The sequence below is a fragment of the Hydra viridissima genome, unplaced genomic scaffold, assembly GCF_058129835.1.
Source record: "Hydra viridissima isolate aposymbiotic clone 2 unplaced genomic scaffold, HvirCarnegie_v1 scaffold_11, whole genome shotgun sequence".
Classification (NCBI taxonomy): Eukaryota; Metazoa; Cnidaria; class Hydrozoa; order Anthoathecata; family Hydridae; genus Hydra; species Hydra viridissima.
This window is the reverse complement of record NW_028324310.1, coordinates 13,240,226-13,246,225: the sequence shown is the minus strand read 5'-3', so window position 1 is coordinate 13,246,225 and position 6,000 is coordinate 13,240,226. Positions and strand designations below refer to the sequence as shown.

General features: G+C 28.6%; 1 pseudogene across 1 annotated transcript; it reads right to left on the bottom strand.

Moving 5' to 3' along the window:
• On the bottom strand, positions 1–1,185 carry LOC149882281 (uncharacterized; annotated as a pseudogene). The gene is made up of 2 exons (XR_016444770.1): positions 884–1,185; positions 1–713 (listed from the first exon to the last, which is right to left on the bottom strand). The product of XR_016444770.1 is annotated as an uncharacterized LOC149882281 (transcript).
• Positions 1,186–6,000: the final 4,815 nt, after the last annotated feature.

Here is a 6,000-nt window from a genome sequence, read left to right as displayed (position 1 = left end):
TTATTTAAACAGCCGGTCAATCATCTGATATGTACTGTTCCATTTTGAGGTGCAGTCAGTTATCACAGACTTCCCACACTTGTCAATAAGTTTCTCAATTGCCACACTTGATTTCCTAATTCTTGATACAACTTGTCTCGTTTCTAAGGTGGTTGCACTATAATGTTCATAAACTGGTTTTATGAGAAGCTGAAGTGTGTGAGCCATACAGGGCATTCGACGATATGGAATATGATCTGGCAGAAATAAATCAGTTTGTTCTGACTGAGACTGGATCTCTTCCTCATCAGTTTCATGTTCAGACTCGTCAGATTCAAACTCATAAGATTCAGATTCGTCAGATTTTTTAGCTGCATACACTTCCTGTAAGAGCCTGATGGCTTAAATCATATTAGACCCGTTGTCTGAAACAATCAACATACCTTGATTTTCTCTAATACCCCACTGGTCAAGACATTTCTTTAAACATTCGGCAAGCATCTCACCCGTGTGGGGATGTTGGAGTTCTATCAAATTTAGGAAAGCATGTCGTGCTTTATCAATGGTGGTGTCATAGAAACAAGCAGATATTCCAAGGAACGATGCTGTGAGACGCTTCTTCGTCCAACCATCAAGACAAATTGTTACTTTGCGTGTACGATTCATCAAGTCTTTCAGTTGTGCAGATTGTAGAAGAAAACGCTCGTTTATCCGCTTGTTCAATGTTGCAGACCCTGCAATATAAAATTTAAATCAGTTAAAATTTAATGCACATCAGTTTGTGTTTTTAGTTACTATAGTGTTACATTAATGATACTATAATTACAGGCAAACATTTAAAAATTGTTTAGCATTGAATGAATTTAAAACAATAATTTAAAAATTTAGTTGTGTTAATTATAACCTGGCAATTTAAATTTTGGGTCAAAAGTTTTTATCATCTTTCAAAACGACGGCTGATCTAGCAATACCATTGGATAGCTGGTATTAACAATCATTTCAATCACGCTATCCTGACGCAATTGATATTCATTTGATTCCGTTGGCCACGCGGTGATTCGGTGTTCAAAGCACTCTCTTATTGTCTGAGTTTTTGTCTTTCCACTATTTCGGGAAGATATAGAATTGCTGTCATCAATTTTACGTTCCAAAAATATTTTTTCTGCATTTCGTTTTTTCTTTTCATCCGCGTAACATTTGTGTGTGTCTTTATCTATTCTCTGAATGTGCGCCACCAAGTTACTGGAATTTTTTCCGGCAAGAGATGCGCCACATACGCTCTCATTAATTATGTCCTGTACTAGACACGTGGATTTGTCATTTTTTTCATCGTAAACGAAGAATTTCCATACAAGACTGTCACGCTTCCTACCAGCCAACAACCTTGATAAACTCATTATTCTGTTATTAATTTGCAACTCTTAAGAATCTTTAGATGTTTATTTTATTTTACAACAAAAGATTGAACGCATTGAATTTATACTTAACGTAATGACAAGCACGTTTTGTGGTCCATTGATACATTCTATAATCATTCCAAATATCATCGTTATGGTCAAACATGTGCGCCAATTTTAAAGCAAGTATGCAAAATTTGTAAATTAATTGTCAAAAAAAACTAATTAGTGTATCGAAATTTCTTTTAATATTCAATAATTTTCGTTCGGTAATAATTCCTAATTCTATTCCTATTTTCGTTTTTTGATGCTTATATTCAATTCTATTTCAGTTTTCGTTCTTCAGATATATCCTAATTTTAAATTTTTATTCACATTAACGAAATCAATTATTTTTACTTCTAATTTTACTTCACGTTAATGAAAATATCACTGCTGTAGGTATGACAACTTTTTACAGGGGCCAATTAAATTCCACTCAGAATATCTCAACTGTCTTCGTCTTTTATTCGACCATACCTGTATTTATATTGAAATATTTAAAAATATTACTGTAACTTGATATAATTGTAATAAAATATATTTTATAATAAAAGAACTTCTTTAACCTAATTTTGGAATTTTGAATAGCTTTTCATTATCTTTTCTTTATTTAATATTATTTAAATCACAAAATGTAAATGCTATTAAAAAACAAAAATGTTTAAAATAAAAATTCATGTTCGAATTATGAACTTTTTCAATCAATTTAATTAAAAAAAAAGGAAAATTTTATTTACAGTTATCCAAAAACATTTAATAATTGTATCAAAAATAAAAATATTTATGTATATGTATATACATACACTCATATATATATATGTATATGCATATACATACACTCAAAACATTACTAGTTCCTCATTTAAATTCAATATGATTAATGAATAATTATGCATAAGTACATTACATATAAAGAAACAGAAAAAAAAAAGTTACCTGAAACTGATTGATTGTATGTGGTTTGAGAACTAAACATTATGTAAATATGTGTGTATATATATAAATATATATATAATGACATTTACAACAAAAATTCTAATGTTAAGTAAATGTAAAACTAAATTATAATTTTATATAAAATATAACAATATTCAATAGTTTTATAGTTTGTTTTAACAAGAGAAAAAAATAAAAATAATGCTATATTTACCAGTAAAATATATTCTGCAAGAAAGTGATTTTAATATTGATCAATTTTTAATGTCTATATATATATATATATATATATATATATATATATATATATATATATATATATATATATATATATATATATATATATATATATATATATAGACTGTTCAGTAAAAAGAAAGAGTTAGATTTTAAACAATATAAAATCATAAATAAAGACAAGAAAAAAATCAGAAATAAAAAAACACATCACCTTACGTATTACTATAAATCAGAAAATGATAGAATTTGTTTTACAGAAGATGCTAGAAAGATACAGAAAATGCTAGAATTTATATCGAGTTAAAATTAACATTTAAAACCACATTATAAATCATTAACAAACAAATCATCAATTTAATAGCAAGCCACGCAATCGTCCCCAATTGTTCTTGAGCTTTTCCACTATAGAATTACAAAAATTAGTCAAACTATTGAATCTAAAAAAGCTGTTTCAGAGCTGACTTGACTTCCGCTTGAATAAATAAAAGATGGCGTATAACATTTACAAAAACTCGTTTTTATTCTTGTTTTATTCTCGAAAACTTACTAGGAACTTACTAAGTATTTCGTTTAATCCTGGTAGGTACTTAGTAGGAACTAACTAGGATTAGCAGGAAATTCATAAACGTCATCTGCAGATGACGTTTATGACTTTCATTAGTCATGACTAATGGGAAACTTAATAAGTTTAGCCGTATTAGGCGAAAACTTACTAGGATTAGCCGTATTAGCAGGAAGTTAAACAGATTCCTAGTAGTATTAGCCGGTTTTTTTTTCTCGGGTAGGTAATGAAATTAGACGTTAAAAAAGTTGCATCGTTTCATTAGAGTATGTAAAATATCAAAAATTAGTTTATACTTTATATTAAAAATAGCTGTCCATATTTACTTAGTTGATGATGTTAGGCAGTATATTTCTGAAGACCTAATTAAATTTTTTAAATCACAACGTATCGCTTTCTTGAAATATGCCAAAATAAATTTGAACATTGTGGTATGTGTTCATTTGTTAATAACATCGAAAGAAACCTAACAATATGTATGTTAATTAATATAATAATATTATTTTAGATTAACGCCTTACGGCGCACAGTGGAAAATAAAGGTGTGTTTCGGACCAAAAATCGATAACTTTTTTGTTACTAAAAATAGAGATTTGAAAATTTGCACAAATGTAAAGTAGTATATGACGCTTCTTGTGAAATACTCTTTATAAGAATTTTTTGTAATACAATATTAAAAATAAATAAATAAAAATCAAAAACTTCAAAATTGGCAGTTAGTTAATTTACACTTTAACACAATGCTTTACAAATATATGAAAATACCTTAAAATTATTAAAAACTACGAAAAATACATAAAGTGCTTACCTACTAATTATAGAAATATTTAAGACAGTTTCTTAATAACAATTTTTAAATAGTTGTTTTTATGAAATAATGTATAGGTATATTAAGGTGGTACCAGGGTAAAGGTAACTTTTTAACAAGAAATTGAAAACTATTAATAGACTTTAGCTCTTTTCTATTAATGAACAAAAAAAATATATAAAACAGTAGCCAAATAAAAAAATTTTAGTGATAACGTCATTAATTATGCGCATAATTAGTGTTATTTTACCCCCAAACCTTCTTATTCTTTCATCTAATACAACTAACTCAAAAAGAGTCAAAACTGCTTGAAAATTTGAACATGAATTCTTTAATGTATTTAGAATGTTATCTATGAAACAGAATTTTTTAAAACATTTTTAATTTTACCAGGTTGACATTCGAACTTTAAGATATAAAATTAAGGGAAGTTTGGGACAAAAGCATGATAAAAATGAGTTTTAAATAAAAAATAACAAAAATTTGTTTCATAGACAACATTTGTAATATGTTCATCTTTAAATCTGCAAAATTTCAGCCCATTATCTATTTTCTATGAAAAGTTATTTTTTTCTGAAAAATTGAGATTTAGCGAGATAAAAAGCGTTTCTAAGGTCGTTGTTATGAAGCAAGAACCAAACTGCTCTTTAAAAAAAGGCCAAATTTGATTAAAATTAAGAAGATTTTTGACTTTTTGCAAAACGCATATTGAAATAGGTAGATTTAAGAATTCAAAACATTAATTTTGGTATTTTTCAAAATTTTATCAAAAACAGCCGTTTTTTACTCTGGTACCACCTTAAAGGTACTATGTCATAACTACATAGGGACTTACAGTTCCTGAAATCAGTTCGTTAACTTTCAAAAGCTGCAGAGTATCTTCATCAAGTTCTTGCACATTTCACGCAAAGAGTTTATTTGGCTCTTTACTTTATCTACAATGGCTTTAGTTTTCTTGGAAGTCTCTTTGCAAAATTCAATGCATATAGATCGACAAAACCGAACATATGAAGGTGCCGGATTTTGCCAAACAACTGCGCCAGTTACTTTATCAATTAGTTTGATAGGCACCAAAGAACTAGTAAACAAATTTGCATCAGAAATAAGTTCAGATTCCTCTGGAAGTTTCTACTTGTATTGGCTTTGGCCAGAGGAACCATCACAGCCCCATTTACTATATGAAAGTAAATGCTTGAATTCAATACTGTACAGAGAATCTATGGTCAAAATTCTAGCTACAGTGTGATCCAATAAATCTTGCAGTTCTAGAATTTTCGCATGTGTGTTCGTAATTTCTATTGCAGAAGATGGTGGATAGCAGGTCTGTTTAATTTCTTGAATTTTACAATATGGTGGGAATATGGAACAGTTTCGTTCATTTGTCACCTTCCTCATATACAAATATTGTGCTTTTGTTAAATCTAAATCAATAAACACGCTGAGTGCTTCTTCATCAGTTAGCATATTTTTCTGGCTTGCGTTTTCCATAAAACTCGATATTAATTTTTTTTTTTGTCTTTATCAGCAATCCTTAATGATTCCACAAGTTTTGCTTCTGCTTCTTCTCCTATTGAATGCAACGCCTGAAGATATGTATTAAAGATATGCTCCATTGTTTATTAAAAGACGGAATAATGTGCCATTAAATACCACTAATGATGAAACACAAGTTGTCCTCAGAAAGTTGATAATTTTCTTTTAAAATTGTTGACAGTGCCTCAACTGTCATTCCTCCATCAATATAGGAAAGCAATAATTTACATTTCAAACACTTAAAAGTTGTCATTTTAACAAGTCACAAAAGTAACTTAAGTAATATTCAATAGTCAAACGAGTCGGTTTAATTTCCACTGTGAGTTTCTTTTACTGATATAAATGTTTCAACTCTTTATATATTGGCAGTGTACATTCACCACAAAATGAGTGCAAAAATAAAAGAATGCCATGGTATCAATAAAAAATTGATAATAAATTAAAAAACATATACCAAGCTATTGTTATAAATGAACAAAATTTGAAACCACGATAAAAAGCGG